Below are 17,514 nucleotides of genomic sequence, written 5' to 3' on the forward strand. Positions count from 1 at the left end.
TGGACTTGAAGAGAAGGACTTCATAGACCTGCCTAATGTTTTCACACAGAGGGAGATTCCTGTTAGAATAGGGAACCTAGCCCTGCAGAAGGATGTGGATAGATGGCCTTACCTAGAAAAGGTGCGTCTCCCATACATTGAAGCAGAAATTGGCCTATTAATTGGAACCAATGCCTACAAAACTATGGAGCCATGGCAGGTGATAAACAGCAAGGATGACGGACCCTACGCCGTCAGGACAGCCCTTGGATGGGTAGTCAATGGACCGGTAAGGAGAGATGATGGCCACAAGTCGAACAAGGAGGAACGACAAAACGTCACAGTTAATCGCATCTCTATCGCAAGCATTGAAGAGCTGTTGATACAACAGTTCAACGCAGACTTCTCAGAACGCAGCTGTGAGGAAAAGACAGAGATGTCACAAGAAGACCATCAGTTCATGGGTTTGATGACAAGGTCTACACAGTTCATTGATGGCCACTATCACATTGGTTTGCCACTGAGAAGACAGACCGTGAAGATGCCGAACAATCGCTGCATAGCAGAGCAACGCGCCATCAGTATAAAGAGAAAGCTGAACAAGAACCCCGACTTTCACGAAGACTACAAAGACTTCATGAGAAACATCATAGCGAAAGGCTATGCTGTAAAGGTGCCCGAGGAACAGTTGAACAGAGACGATGGAAGGGTCTGGTACATTCCTCATCACGGGGTGTATCACCCAAAGAAGAAAAAGATCCGTGTAGTGTTTGACTGCGCCGCCTCATTCAGAGGAACTTCTCTGAATGACCAGCTGCTTCAAGGTCCTGATCTTACTAATACCCTCATTGGCGTCTTGACTAGGTTTAGACAAGAGCTCGTTGCCATGATGGCAGACATAGAATCAATGTTCTACCAAGTTAGAATCCCTGATGAAGATGCTGATCTTCTGCGCTTCCTTTGGTGGCCAGATGGCGATGTTAGTCAAGCGATGGTGGAATGTAGAATGGCCGTACACTTGTTCGGAGCCACATCATCTTCCAGCTGTGCAAGCTACACTCTCAGAAAAACTGCAGAAGATGGCAAAGGCAAAGCACCATCAGAGGCTGTGGAGACAATCTTCAGAAACTTTTATGTCGACGACTGTTTGAAGTCCGTGTCAACAGAAGACGATGCCATCGCACTGTCAAGAGACCTTAGAACTCTGTGTTCGAATGGAGGATTCCATCTGACTAAGTGGATAAGCAACAGCAGAGCAGTTCTAGCTTCTATCCCAGAAAAGGAAAGAGCCACTGAAGTCAAAGATCTGGACCTGAGCCACGATGTCCTTCCTATCGAGAGAGCTCTTGGTGTACAATGGTGCATCGAGTCAGACACGTTCAACTTCAGGATAATGGTGAACGAAAGACCATCCACAAGATGAGGGATTCTCTCGGTGGTCAGTTCCATCTACGACCCTCTTGGATTCCTGGCACCACTCATTCTGCCGGTGAAGCTGATGCTACGAGAGCTGTGTCGAGACAAGAGAGGATGGGATATCCCAGAAGGTCAAGCTCAGAGATGGCACAGATGGTTGACAGATTTGCAACAACTTTCTAGCTTCAACGTCAGTAGATGCATCAAGCCCGCGAGTTTTGGAGTTACAAAGACAGCTCAACTACATCATTTCTCGGACGCCAGTGAGGACGGCTATGGCACGGCTACTTACCTCTTGCTGACAAATCAACAGGGCCAGAAACATTGTGCCTTCCTCATGGGGAAATCCAGGGTGGCTCCGCTGAAGCAGGTCACCATCCCGAGACTGGAATTGACGGCAGCGGTTGTTGCAGTTAAAGTTGACCAGGTGATGCGGAAAGAGTTACAGCTCCCATTAGAAGAATCTGTCTTCTGGACGGATAGCACGACGGTGCTGAAGTATATAGAGAATGAGAAGATACGCTTCAAGACCTTCGTAGCAAACAGAATCTCATCCATTAGAGAAGCTACACAACCATCTCAATGGAGGTACGTAAACACCTCATTAAACCCAGCAGATCAAGCCTCATGAGGATTGAAGGCTGAAAACTTCATGAGGAGTGAAACTTGGATACAAGGCCCAAGTTATCTGCTGGAAACAGAGAGATCATGGCCAGAAAGACCAGATATGCCAAGTCAGATTGCTGAAGACGACGTCGAAGTCAAGAGATCAGTCACAGTAAATCTCATAAATACGAAAGAGAACTTTGACACAGTTAACAAGCTTGTTAACCATTTCTCAGGATGGCACCAGTTGAGGAAAGCAGTCGCATGGTTTCTAAGGTTGAAAGAGTTGCTGCTACACCTGAGCGGTAAGAGAAAAGAATACCTAGCCACTATCAGTCAGTCTGAAAGTAACCCTGATAAGCAGAGAATGCTTCTACAGCAGTATACGCATCATCACAAGACCACATTGGGCAAGAATTCATTGACCGTGGAGGATTTGGCCCAGGCTGAGAAGGAGATAGTTCGCTTCAGTCAAAGACAAAGATACCCAGAAGAAATCGAAGCTCTACAGCGAAATACTCCAATCAAGAAAGGTAGTCATATCTACAAGCTGGACCCTACACTGCAAGATGGAGTACTGAGGGTGGGAGGGAGACTAAACAAATCTGCTATGCCAGAGGAGGCCAAGCATCCTGCTATCCTTTCTAAGGACCTCCGGGTTGCTACCCTCATTCTTCAGCATATACACCAGAGTATTGGACACAGTGGGAGGAATCACGTGCTTGCGAAGCTAAGACAAAGATACTGGATTCCAGGAGCTAATTCCGTAATAAGAAAAATACTCTCTGAATGCATTGTTTGCAGACAGTTACATGCTAGAGCTGGGGAGCAGAAAATGGCAGACCTGCCTGAAGACCGTTTGTTCCCAGACAAGCCCCCATTTACAAATGTAGGGGTGGACTATTTCGGGCCTTTCGAGGTAAAGCGAGGACGGAGCCTTGTCAAGAGATATGGTGTGCTTTTCACTTGTTTGACCATCAGAGCTGTTCATATTGAGGTGGCACACACGCTTGACACTGATTCCTGTATTAACGCCTTGCGGCGCTTTGTCTGTAGAAGAGGACAGGTGTCCATTATGCGTTCTGATAATGGCACTAATTTCGTCGGAGCGGAGAGAGAACTACGGGAAGCTATTGAAGGTTGGAATCAGCTTAAAATACAGGAAGCCATGATGCAAACAGGAATTAAGTGGATCTTCAATCCTCCGGCTGCATCCCACCACGGATGTGTCTGGGAAAGACAGATACGCACCGTAAGAAAACTACTCAGTTCTGTACTGAAGCAGCAAGCGCTTGACGACGAGGGACTCCAAACCGTTCTGTGCGAGGTCGAAGCCATCATTAATGACCGACCGATAACTAAGACATCAGATGATCCCAATGACCTCGAAGCCCTGACTCTGAACCACCTGTTGTGTTGAAAACACAGCCAGCCATGCCCCCGGGAGTCTTCAAAAAGGAAGATCTGTATGCCCGTCGGAAGTGGAGGCAAGTTCAGTATATGTCAGACCTTTTCTGGACCAGATGGACAAGAGAATACTTACCTCTGCTACAGGAGCGTCAAAAATGGTCCAAAATAAAGAGGAACTTCATTGTCGGAGACATTGTCTTAATTGTGGATGATTCAGCCCCTAGAAATTCTTGGTTGATGGGAAAAATAATTAAGACCATGCCAGACTCCAGAGGCGTCGTTCGTTGCGTTTGTTTGCAAACCAAGACCAGTACCCTGGAAAGACCGATCACAAAGCTCTGCCTGCTACAAGAAGCAGCATGAAAGGTTCCCGAACGAAAAAAGTGGACACTTATATTGTAAATATGTTGAACTCATTAGTTTATTACTCTTAATGTTTGAGTAATTGATATGCTTCATGTGCCTAGTCAATTAGGGGCCGGAATGTAAGAGCCATAAAAGCTTAAGAAAATACTTTAAAATAGTGGTTAAATGGCATAATACAGTTAATTTACCTGACCGACTTATTGTATTAAGAAACCCCCTATTTTCTTGCTCCAGTAGTATAGTCCGAGACACCCCCTTCATTCTTGCCATAATGGAACAGTCCCTAAGCCACACATGGGTGCAGCCATTTTACAGTTTAAACTGCACGTGGTTGAAGGAGGCAGAAGCTGTGAGGTTTGGAGCAGTACAGTTTTTGACCGTGTTCGTTTATACGTGTTTGCTTTGTAATTCCGTTTGTTAAGTGTTATAGTAAACAGTTTAAAAGACAAAGCTACGTTTGGGAACGTTTTATTTCGACACGCGTCTACTCGTTGTTAAAAACCCCACAGCTCAGTGGCTGCCTGTTTGGAAACTAAGAAGCGCCACTACATCATGAAAGAGTACAAAGACCTATTTAAGGGTTTAGGCTGCATTCCAGGAGAACACACGATCAGAGTAGATAAAAGTATGACACTGGTCATACATCCATGCAGAAAAGTTCCGTTTGCTCTTCAAAAGCAACTGAAGGCAGAGTTGGACAGGATGGAAAGCCTGAACGTGATTCAGAAGATAGATGAGCCAACTGAGTGGGTGAGTTCCCTCGTTGTAGTGGACAAAAAGAATGGAAAGCTCAGAATTTGCCTGGATCCAAGGGATCTAAACAGATCAATAAAGAGAGAGCACTTCAAGCTTCCTACACGTGAGGAAATCATGGCACAGTTTGCAAATGCAAAATATTTCAGCAAGTTAGATGCGTCCTCAGGATTTTGGCAGATGAAGCTGGACGAAGCAAGTTCAAGACTGTGCACGTTCAACACTCCATTTGGCAGATACAGATTCCTAAGGTTACCATTTGGCATTGCCTCAGCTCCTGAAGTGTATCACAAGACTATCCATATGATCTATGAGCACCTGGAGGGAGTTGATACATCAATGGATGACATCATAGTATGGGGAACGACGAGAACTGAGCATGACGAGAGACTGAAAAAAGTGCTGGAAGCAACAAGGAAAACAAACCTGAAGCTGAATAGAGAGAAATGCCAGCTCGGGGTGACAGAACTGACATTCGTGGGAGATATCCTTAGCAGTGAGGGCATCAGACCAGATCCCAGAAAAATGTCCGCCATTGAGAATATGCCAAGGCCACAATGCAAAAAGGACGTGCAGAGGTTTAATGGAATGATCAACTACATGGGTAAATTCATATCCAACCTCTCAGAAAAAATAGCGCCACTGAGAAGACTAACTGAAAAGAACATAGAATGGGAATGGAATCATGAGCATGAGAAGTCATGGAGCGATCTAAAGAAACTGCTCACAGAGGAACCAGTTCTGAGGCTTTATGACCCAGCGAGGCCCATCAAGATATCATGGTTATCACAGAGTGGGCTCGGTGCCGTTCTTCTGCAACAATATGACTACTGGCAACCTATTGCATATGCATCGTGCTCAATGACAGACGCGGAGACGCGATATGCTCAAATAGAAAAGGAGCTGCTCAGCATCACATACGCCTGTGAAAGATTTCACCAGTTTGTGGCAGGACAAGCAATCAGTGTAGAGACTGACCATAAGCCCTTGATTGCATTGTTCCAAAAGCCACTGAATAGCTGTCCGCTTAGAATACAAAGAATGATGATCAGGCTGCAACGCTATACACTGAATGTTGCGTACACACCGGGTAAGCTGATGTATACAGCAGACACGTTGTCCAGAGCTGTTGACCCAAGTGAGCCCGCAAACACCACAATGGATGAAAAAGTGAACGCCTACGTGGACATGATCACAAGTGCACTGCCCATAGCAGATGCAAAAATGGAGCTCATAAAGACTGAGACAAACAAAGATGAAACAATGAGACGACTGAGAAAAAGCATCTTGGATGGATGGCCCAACATGAAGCAAGACTGCTCACCTGATATAGCAGAGTACTGGAACTGCAGGGCGGAACTATCAGTGGTCGAAGACATCATCTACAAAGGAAGTAAAATAGTTATCCCAAAGAGTCTGAGAAGAGAGATGCTAAAAAAGATCCATGGAGGACATCTGGGAATCGAAAAGTGTAAGAAAAGAGCACGAGAGGTGATGTACTGGCCACGAATCAACCAAGATGTGACAAATGAGGTGTCAAACTGCACAATATGCCTGAAATATCGAGCAAGCAATCCGGTAGAACCACTAAAGCCACACCCAGCACCAGACAGACCTTACCAGAAGGTAGGCGCTGACCTATTCGTATGTCAAGGGAAGGACTATCTTGTCGTCACAGACTATTACTCCCTGTATCCAGAGGTTTGTAGACTGTACACCACCACTGCGGAAGCTGTGATAAGAAGTATGAAAGCCATATTCTCCAGACATGGCGTGGCAAGTGAGGTCTTCACAGACAACGGACCCCAGTTTAACAATGCAAATTTCCGACACTTTGCCAAAGAGTGGGACTTTGTCCACACAACGTCAAGTCCTCACTATCCACAGTCCAATGGACTAGTGGAAAAATCGGTCCAGACAGTGAAAAGACTGATGTACAAGGCAAAAGACAGTGGAACTGACTTCTACCAAAGCATGCTTGTATACCGCACAACGCCGCTCGAGTGTGGTATGTCACCAGCCCAACTCCTGATGGGACGTCGGCTAAGGTCAAACCTACCCATCCCGGAGAACCTCCTGAAAACAAAAGAGGGGGAGAAAGTGAGGAAGTTCAAAGAGCAACAGAAAGAAAAGCAAAAGTACTACTATGACAGAGGAACACAAAACCTACCTGAACTCCACACTGGTGACCAAGTAAGGTTGAAAGACAAAACAAACACATGGACTCAGAAGGGAACTGTCCTGAGTGAAGTTCAACCAAGATCATACACCATTCAGACAGATGAGGGTGCTGTTCTGAGAAGAAATCGTCGAGATCTTCTCATGGGACCAGCCACAGCAGGTCAAGAGACTGATACTGGTGAACAACCTGATCACACAGCTGAGAACCAATCATCTGAGGCAACAACTCAGATTCAAGGACAATCAATCAGAAAATCCTCAAGACACATGAAGCCTCCTGAGAGACTCATTGAGCAAATTTAAGGACTATTGTTAAAGAAGGAAGTAATGTTATCTTATTCTTTCTTCAAGTTCTAGTGTATTGACATATTTCATGTGAACACACAAAGCAAGGGTAAAAAACCTTGATCATGATAATGATAATGTAAGTTCATTAAATGTTGTTAGTTAAAAGTAAAATACTTTTGTTTTAAGAAAGGGAGATGTAATGATATCAGCAAATAGTGATGATATTTGTCTGTGTTTGATTACTTATGCCTTACAGCATATTTGTCTGTGTTTTTGATTACTTGTGCCTGACCAGCAGAGGTCATGTGAGAGACAAGCAGTCCAGAGGAGTTTTACTTTCAGTTTCATTCTAGATGCATGACAGCATAGTGTGTTCTGTAAAAAGCTGTAGAAAGTCTTGAACAAGACTTTAGATTAAACAACATTCTCTTTCAGAAATGAGTCTTCATTGAACCCAAAAAGAAATCAAAACACCCATCAGCTTTCTTCTGCAGGCCGCCCCATCAAAGTCCTCATCTGAATCCTCTGCAGCGGAACTCGTGTGCGACCTCGTCCTCCGGGGAGCTGGCACCTGCGTTACACTTTCCCCCTGCTCTGGCTGTAACCCACTCATGCCCGGTGACTCACCATGTGCAGATCCCACCTCTAAGCTACCCTCTAAACTCTGCGCAGTGCCAATATCTGAGCTGGAGGCTGCGAGTGTCAGATCGAGCGATGGTGGTTCCTCTTCTTCATCACTCTCCACTCCCTCTTCTACAACCACTGGCTGGGCAGGTTGGATTTCTTGGGTATCTGAAATTAAAAAGGCACAAGGGTTCGGGGGTGGGGGGGGTGTGGTGCGGAAAGCAAGAGCTGCTTACACCATGTGCAGATTTTAACTCAGAAGAGATTGTGGGATGAGGGGGAAGTGGGATGTGAGAAGGAGGATAACGTATGAGGATACCAGCATCTTGTACTCTTTTAGCCCTGCTGCTGGCCATGGGCTCAACAATGCCACTTCCAAGAATGGCCAGCACCATCTCCTCCATGGGGGTGAGGTCATGCAGACAAGCCTGTCCCCCGTTGCTTATATTCTGATGGCGCCGGTTATGCACCATTTCCTGCAAGAGAAAGGGAAGCATGTCAGTGAATATGGTGCAATGTGTTTGGGTGATATACATGTCATGATTGAATAGCAAGTTGTGAAATGTGAGTGTGAGTCTTGCAGCAGTGGTAAGTGTGAGAGGGTGAGATGAAGCTTTGAATGTGAGGTATGAATCGTGTTTGGTAGAGATTGTTGGTAGGTGAGTGATGGGGGTGTGGTGCATTGAGCAGTGTATAAGGCTAATGGTGCAGATGGTGGGATATGGCATTTGAAGATGAATTCACTCACCTTGCCCCTCATGTGAGGTCATTAAACTTCTTCCTGCACTGCATCCACATCCTCGGGACAACACTGCTGGCATTCACCACATTGGCTATCTGCTCCCATTGCATTTTGACTGTTGTGTAGAATCTGCAAAATTAATATTGTATTATAAGGGTCCTTTGGCAGAAGAGGCCTTGATTTCAAAAGACTGTTTTAACAGAAGCCCAGGAAAAAGGGCATATAAAATGGCCGACAGACCCCGTGACCGAATTATTGGGACACTTTAACATGGTTCCTGCAGTCCCCAGACAGCCTTTGTGGATTCAACCCACAGTAATTTCTGGAAGCCGTTTCTGAGAAATCGAAACCAGACATGTACGCATACATAAAGATTGGATGCAGATCCAGTCAGATCTGTTGTTTCCGTCGGTAGTAAGACACAAGACTGCAGGAGAACGGTACAACAGGTGTTTACTCAACGTGGCTAACTCTGGAACTGAACTGTACAGATTACCACTCAGTGCTATATACAGGTGTGGTCACTGCCGGTAGTACAGTATAGATGAGCTGTAAAAAGTAGTTCCCCCCTTAAAGGTATATACATTACAATTCCTCCCCTTTTAGATTAACAGTACCATAACACTCATTTAACAATTAAATATCAAACTAATTACAATTAACACTTTTAACATACAACGTTAGCTGAAAATAGTCTATTTATATATTCAGTGTTTGGGGAGGCTTCCTGATCCTTTCTGGATAGCGCCTTTCCCGAGTGTCTCGCTCTTGGTACGGAGATGATTCTGGCACCCTGTCGTCGGTTGGGTCATCAGCTTCCGATGCTACTGTTTCTGGGGTAGATGCGACCTGTATGTCGGGTTCCTCACCAGGTATGTATGGGTGAGGCATGGGGTTGACTTGTTCCTGTGACTCTAGGATCTGGTCAACATGGCGTCTCACGATGTTCTCCCTAATGTCCACTGTGTACATTAGTGGGCCCTGCCGTGTGCATATCGTTCCTGGCTGCCATTTTTCTGTGCGGTAGTCGCAGGCCAAGACTGGTTGCCCTACATTGAAGCTCCTTGTTGGCTTCTCATGGATGTGCTGGAATTGCTTACTCTCAACATCTCTTCCTACGTTTGGTCTGAGCAAATCCAGGTGAGATCTTAACCTTCGGTTAAAGAACATCATGGCTGGGGCCTGATTGGTGACTGCATGTGTCGCATTCCGGTAGGCGAACAGGAAATTGTCCACCTTATGCTGCAGCGGAATGTTGTCATTGTACATAGCCTTTATTGCCTTCCCAAAGGTTTGTACGAACCTCTCAGCCAATCCATTTGTGGCTGGATGATACGGGGCGGATGTGTAATGCCTTACCCCATTCTTATTCATAAACCTGCGGAACTCTTCAGACACAAACTGTGGTCCGTTATCGGAGCAAATCTGTTCTGGCAAGCCGTTCCTGGCAAAAATGGTCCGTAGGACCGCAGTAGTTTTCTCCGTGGTGGTGGAGGACATTTTGATGACCTCAGGCCATTTCGAGTGCGCATCCACGGCTATTAAAAACATTGAGTCCATGAATGGACCAGCAAAATCAATATGCACCCATTGCCATGGAGATGGGGGCCACTCCCATGGGTGTAGAGGGGCATGTGGTGGTGCATTTTGGACTTTCTGGCATCCTGAGCAGCTCTTGGTCAGGTCCTCAATTTGTTTATCAATTCCCGGCCACCACACACAAGCCCTGGCAAGGCTTTTCATTTTTACCCCTCCCAGATGACCCTCATGAAGCTCATTGAGCACTCTATCCCTTAACTTGGGTGGAATTACCACTCAGGATCCACACATCAAGGTCCCCCGGCACACTGACAGCTGTTCTCTTCTTGTCGAGAATGCTGGCAACAGTGAGTCGCCATGTGCTGGCCATCCCTTCACCGTCAAATCATATACCCGAGACAGTGTCGGGTCAGTTCGGGACTCCTTTTCTATACGAGCGTTAGTTACCGGTAGGTATTCAACTATAGTCGAATGAAATATTTCGACAGGATCCACTGCTGGTGCTTCCTCCGCAGTAGGCAGTAGCAGGAGTGATAGCCCATCAGCATTTCCATGCTGTTTCGTGCCCTTATATTCAATCTCATAGTGGTGCACCCCTAGAAAGAGTGACCATCTTTGTCGTCGTTGCGCAGTCATCACCGGAACACCCTTCTTCGGATTAAAAATGGAGACAAGAGGCTGGTGGTGAGTCAGCAAGTTAAATTTCTGCCGTGCAGATAGTGATTGAACTTTTTCACTCCCCACACTAGGCTGAGGGCCTCCCTGTCAATCTGGGCGTAGTTACGCTCGGCTGAGGTTAGTGATCATGAGGCAAAGGATATTGGCCTCTCTGAGCCGTCCGAGAATTTGTGCGACAGCACCGCTCCAATGCCGTAGGGAGACGCATCACACGCCAACCGAATTGGTAGTGCTGGGTTGAAATGGGCCAATACCTCTTTCGATGTGATTAGTGTTTTGCTCTTCTGGAAAGCTCGTTTACATTCATCACTCCACTTCCATGGCACGCCAGTTTGCAGTAGGGTGTTCAGTGGGTGTAGTATTGTAAACAATATTGGCAAGAACTTATGGTAAAGTTTACCAGCCCGAGGAACGACCTCAGTTGTGACACGTTTTCCGGTGCTGGAGCCTTGACTGCTGCCTCAATCTTTTCTTGGGACTTATGTCACCCCTCTTTATCGATAACGTGGCCACAATACGAGATCTGTTTTTCAAAAAACTTGCATTTGTGGCGGTTAGCTCGGAGCCCATATTCCTTCAATCTAGTGAGCACCTGCTCCAGGTTGGCGAGGTGATCACTGTCTTTTTCGCCCGTGACCAGGATGTCGTCCAAATAACACTGGGTCCCTGGGATCCCTTGCAGGACTTGTTCCATTGCCCTTTGCCAAATAGCCGGAGCTGATGCTACCCCGAATACCAGCCGGTTGTATTGGTAGAGACCTTTATGGGTGTTGATTGTGAGGTATTTTCTTGATGTTTCTTCTACTTCCATTTGCAGATACGCCTGGGCCAGATCAATCTTAGTGAAGCGTTTCCCTCCAGATAGCAAGGCAAAAATATCTTCAATCCGCGGAAGTGGATATTGCATGGTGTGAAGGACTGGATTCACTGTTACCTTAAAGTCCCCACAGATGCGAACATTCTTTGGTTCCCCAGGCGTGCTGCTCAACGACTTTTTCATCACAGGGACGATGGGTGTAGCCCACTTGCTCCAGTCTACCTTAGACAGTACTCCTGAATGTTCCAAACTCTCCAGCTCTGCTTCGACGGCTGGGCGGATTGCATAATTTACCGGTCTGGCCTTAAAAAATTTTGAGCTTGCGTTTTCTTCAATTTTAATTGTTGCTGTCATGCCTTTTAGTGTTCTGAGTCCTTGCTGGAACACTTCTTGCGCGTCGGTTAGGTTCATTGACAGTCGCCCAGGTGTGACGTCGTCATCCTTTTTGGCAGCCACAGTCAGTGCTTGTATGGAATGCCAATCCAGCTGTATTTTCCGGATCCATTCACGTCCCAGTAATGGTGGTCCTCTATCTTGCAATACATACAGGTCTAGTTTTGGTGTTTCCTTACCGTTATATATAACGGTCACCCTTATTTTTCATTTGGGGTAGACTTTTTGCCCCGTGTACATCTTCAAAATAATTTTTGTGTCTCTCAAGGGTATGTGTGAGAATAGCCACTCGTAGTCCCATCAGTTTATGACTGTTAGGGCTGATCCTGTGTCCAATTCCATTTTTACCTGGTCTCCTGCTATCTTGAGAGTGACCCAAAAGGTTCGGTGATCCTCCGTTTTGATCACATTATGTAGTTTCAGACAACTCAGCTCCCTGTTTTCGGAGTCGGCAGCACTCTTTTGTTCGTCTGAACTGTTCTCCGTCACCTTATGTACCTTCTTGTACTTTTCTTTTGGAGATTTCTTATTGCTGGTTTTCTTTCCTGACCTGCAGAATCGTGCTGTATGTCCTACTTTTCCACACTGCCTGCACACTTTGTCTTTGAACCAGCAATCATTGTGGTCGTGTGACGTTCTGCCGCAGCGATCGCACTTCTCTGTTCTGTATGACATTTTGTTTGTGCCATATTCTTGCGGTCTCTGTTGTATCTCTGCAGCGCCCCGTGCTGCTGCTTCATATGATACCACAATGCTGAAAGCCTTGTCCAGCGTAAGGTCCTTTTCAGATAAAAGCCGTTTCTGGGTTCCTTCACTTTGAAGCCCACACACAAACTTGTCCCTTAAGGTATCTGCCAGTCCCGTTCCAAACTGGCAGTGTTTCGATAGTTTGCGCAGTTCTGTTAAATATTCAGCATTGCTTTCATCCTTATGCTGGTTCCGTTTGTGAAACTTGAATCTTTCTGCTATCAGCAGCGGTGCAGGGTTTAAATGTTCCTGTAGTATCGTCACTCTGTCTCCAAAACTCTTTTCCTCTGGCTTCGCTGGGGTTACTAGATTTCGTAATAAGCCATACGTCTATGCACCCATTAAATTTAACAATACCGGCACTTTCTTGTCATCTGACACCTCATTTGCCTTGCAGTATACCTCTATTCATTCGACATATGTAGTCCAATCTTCGACTTCATTGTCAAATGCGGTGATACTGCCACTCTTCGGATTTTTTGGGTGTGGTTTAAAATGGCTTAAAATGGTGTCTCCCGTGCTTTCCTTCCTCCCCCGCTGCTGCCAACGCCGCTTTCAGTGGTCCTTGTGGCAATGGCGGTGCCCTGTAGGTTTCGCGCGCTTCTCCTGCGCTGCTGCCAACGCCGCTCTCGGCAGTCCTCGTGGCAATGGCAGCGCCTCGCTGGTTTCTGCGCATCTCTCTCCCTCTCCTCGACGCTGCTCAGCCCCTGAACACCGGCTGCGCCCTGTGCGCTCTGCCCTCTCTCTCTCTCTCCCGTCGACGCTGCTCGGCCCTTTGCTGTGCCGCTCGGTCGGGCTCTAGCGCGCCGCTGTCCGGGAAAGGTCTGCGCACTACCTGTTGTCAGCCAGTTTCGCTGGTCCACCATGACTGGAAAGCCAAGCCTGGCTCTCAACAGCCTCCCCCGCAATTCTCGAGTCTCTGCTGGATGACTGAGCGGTTGCCCATGGTCGACACCCGTGTCCCTGGCCTTGATCTCCAATCTACTGGTCTCCAGGAACGAAACCCTGGGAGGTAATGCAGGGTTGCAGGTAGGATCGAATTTGCCTTGTCGCCAATGTTGTGTCCATCGGTAGTAAGACAAAAGACTGCAGGAGAACGGTACAACAGGTGTTTACTCAATGTGGCTCACTCTGGAACTGAACTGTACAGATTACTACTCAGTGCTATATACAGGTGTGGTCACTGCCGGTACTACAGTATACATGAGCTGTAAAAAGTAGTTCCCCCTTTAAAGGTATATACATTACAAGATCGGCCTGTAGATAAACGCCATCTAAATGTTTACCCAGACAAAGGGAAACAGTTTCATATTCATGAGAAGAGCATCAATGACACCAAGAAGACATTAAAACATTAGCAGGTCATTCCAGACCAGAGATGGCCGTCACCGGCCATCCCAAAAGCAGTTTAAATATAATAACTACCCCGCTGTGCTTTAAGCCCGCCAAAAGTTAAACAAAGACTAACCTTGATTTGGCGGGAGATAAAGGCTTCTCCTGAGAAGTATATCTGGGGGAACCCGGGGGTAGCAAAGGGGGACAGTCATCGTGGTGCTATCATCGTATTGGTGGCATCATCGCTTGAAGAAGAAGAAGAAGGTAATTCGAGTCTGCATCCCACCCCGGGGTAACCATCAGGAGATCGTCGACAAACCCCGGGCTGTTTGATGAGACAAAAAGGCAGAAAACTACAGAAGAATCCAATATGAAAGCCAGCTAGAGGCTTCCAACCGTGGTCAAGCAGATGGTCTCTTCCCCCACATCGACATCCAGGCCCGCTGAGATCCAGCCTGTCCGTGACCTTCACCTCGAGGAAGAGAAGGCGTGTCGCAGCTCGCAGCCCGCAGCGCTGACCACGAGGAGACAGGACGCATGAAAGGATCAAAGCGCAGACCTGTTTCAAAACCTTGCAATTCCTAGTTGGATTGGTGAGCATGTTTCTGGCCCTACTTAATCGGGTCTAGATAGGTTAAAGGGGATAGGCATTTTGGGTATAATTAACATGAGTTGTTGTCCCTTGATGTCCCGTGTGTTTCCCCATTTCATGATGACTTTTGTAAAGTATAATATGCCTGTATCCATTTTAGTCAGTACGGTATTGTTATGATTTGTTTTTCCCTCCCATGTACCCTCTTATTTGCTTGCATTTGCTTTGTTTTTCCTTATGCAATAACATTTCATTTTGTTTCATTGAACTTGGTCTACAAGAGTATTCTCTGCATTGTAGTTCCTGCACCTAAGTCCAGTGTCTAGAACCTAAGGGGCGAGTGGGTCAAACCACTCAAGGTTTTACTGTGCAAAAAAGAGAGAGAGGCCTCTGGCGAGAGAAACCTCTGCGACCTCAGAGAGAAAACCCCTTACAGTTGCCTGGAGTGCCTCCAGGCCCCCTGTGTAAAGAAGAGCTCTCTCCTTGAATTGACCTCCTGTACAAAGGCCTCCACTGCTGCATCACAGAACCTTGGTGCCCACTCTCTCCCCTGTTGTGCCATCATGCCAGTTGATGATGATGTGCAGGCACAATGCACCTCCCCTTTAAGAGATGCAGACTACCTTTAAGAAGTGCAGGCTAGCTTTAATTATTGCCAGCCTCACACGAACTTGGGCCCCAGCCACTCAGTAGTGCATTCAGCACTGGGCTGAATGCCACTATCATGCAAATGAGCAGGCAGCAGGCAGTATGAAGTTCATGTGCAGTTCGCCTGCAGTCCTCCGAACGGGCGCAGGTTGCTAATGCATCATGATCCTCGTGCCCGTTTTCGGGGGCAAACCAATTTCTAGACCAAGATGTCTTACTACAATTATATAGGGCCTTCGGGAGACCACAGCTGGAGTACTGTGTATAGTTTTAGTCTCCTTACCAAAGGAAGGATATATTTGCCTTAGAGGGAGTGCAATGTGGGTTTATTAGACAGATTCCTCATATGAGGGAATTGTCCTATGAGGGGAGATTAAGCAGACTAGATGTATATTCTCTAGAGTTTAGAAAAATGAGAGGTGATCTCATTGAAATTGAAGTCAATGGGAATCAGCAGAAAAACTCTCCATTGGCTGGAGTCATACCTAGCACAAAGGAAGATGGTTGTGGTTGTTGGAGGCCAAGCACCTCAGCCCCAGGACATCGCTGCAGGAGTTCTTCAGGGCAGTGTCCTAGGCCCAACCATCTTAAGTTGCTTCATCACTGACATTCCCTCCAACATAAGGTCAGAAATGGGGACGTTCACTGATGGGGAAGTTCACAGTGTTCAGCTCCATTCACAACTCCTCAGATAATAAAGCAGTCCATGCCTGCATGCAGCAAGACCTGGACAACATTCAGGCTTGGGCTGATAATTGGCAAGTAACATTCGAGCCACACAAGTGCCAAGCAATGACTATCTCCAACAAGAGAGACTCTAACCACTGCCTCTTGACATTCAATGACATTACCATCACCGAATCACCCACCATCAACTTCCGGGGCGTCACCATTGACCAGAAACTTAACTGGACCAATCACATAAATACTGTGGCAACAAGAGCAGGTCAGAGGCTGGGAATTCTGCTGTGAGTGTCTCAACTCCTGACTCCCCAAAGCCTTTCCAGCAAGGCACAAGTCAGGAGCGTGATGGAAACCTGGATGAGTGCAGTTTCAACAACACTCAAGAAGCTCGACACCATCCAGGACAAAGCAGCCCACTTGACTGGCACCCCATCCACCACCTTAAATATTCACTCCCTCCACCACCAGTGCACTGTGGCTACAGTGTGTACCATCTACAAGATGCACTGCAGCAACTCACCAAGGCTTCTTCGGCAGCACCTCCCAAATATGCAACCTTTACTACCTAGAAGAACAAGGGCAGCAGGCACATGGGAACACCGTCACCTGCAAGTTCCCCTCCAAGTTACACAGCATCTTGACTTGGAAATATATTGCCGTTCCTTCATCGTTGCTGGGTCAAAATCCTGGAACTCCCTCCCTAACAGCACTGTGGGAGTACCTTCACCACAAGGACTGCAGATGTTCAAGATGGTGGCTCACCACCACCTTCTCAAGGGCAATTAAGGATGGGCAATAAATGCTGGCTTTGCCAGCAATGCCCACATTCCAAGAACGATTTAAAATAAGAAACATATAGGGGGAAAAATTGGGTCACGCCCCCTTTGGGGTGCTAACTTTGCTGGGGTGCTACTTTTAGTGCCCCAAAAAAGTTAGCGTCCCATGCCCGAAATTCATTGGTAGTGCCCCAAGAGGGAGGCAGGGTGCTACTGGAAGCGCCCTGCCTCCCTCTTGGGGTGCTGTAAGTGAATATCGCGGCGCTACGTGCCGCGATACTGCAGACCTTCCTTCTCTTATTAAAGGGGAGGGGCCTAGCGCAGCGCGACCTGTTGCCCAGCTGGGCCACCAGGGATTGGAGTGCCGGCAAAAGAGCCTGGCACTCAAGAGAAGTGCTGGGCTCATGGAGCGCGGCTGGCACTCTGCGGGGAAGCTGCACAGAAGGCCGGGGACAGCTAAATGAGCAGGTGCTGGAAGGCGGCCAGCAACAAAAATGGCTGCCTGTCACCTTCCCTTTAATTTGCGCCACCCTGGCTGCAGGTAGGCCCCCCGACCCTGTCAGACATAGCGCCCGGCGGTAAGTCAGGGGGAGCTACTGAAGATTGCGGCCAGGGCGCGAACGGGGTGCTGCGCACGGTGATGTCGTCATCGGCGGTGGCACAGCGACGCGGGGTGCTAATGGTTACTGCCACCGCTAACCTCCCACTGAATTTCGCGGGAGGCGTTAGCGGCGCTGCGCCCAGGTGCTCGTTGCTTTGCGCCCCGTTAGTGCCCTCTTAGGTCGCAAATCAACCAAATTTTTCCCCCATAAAATTCTTTAGGGGCTTGACAGGGTAAATGCTGGGAGAATGTTTCCTCTGGTTGGTTAGTCTGGAACCAGAGATCACAGTCTCAGAATAAGGGGTCGGCCATTTAGGAATTTCTTCACTCAAAGGGCTG

This window comes from Somniosus microcephalus, chromosome 1, assembly GCF_052327205.1.
Source record: "Somniosus microcephalus isolate GS21.2 chromosome 1, FLI_Smic_1.0, whole genome shotgun sequence".
NCBI classification, from domain to species: Eukaryota; Metazoa; Chordata; class Chondrichthyes; order Squaliformes; family Somniosidae; genus Somniosus; species Somniosus microcephalus.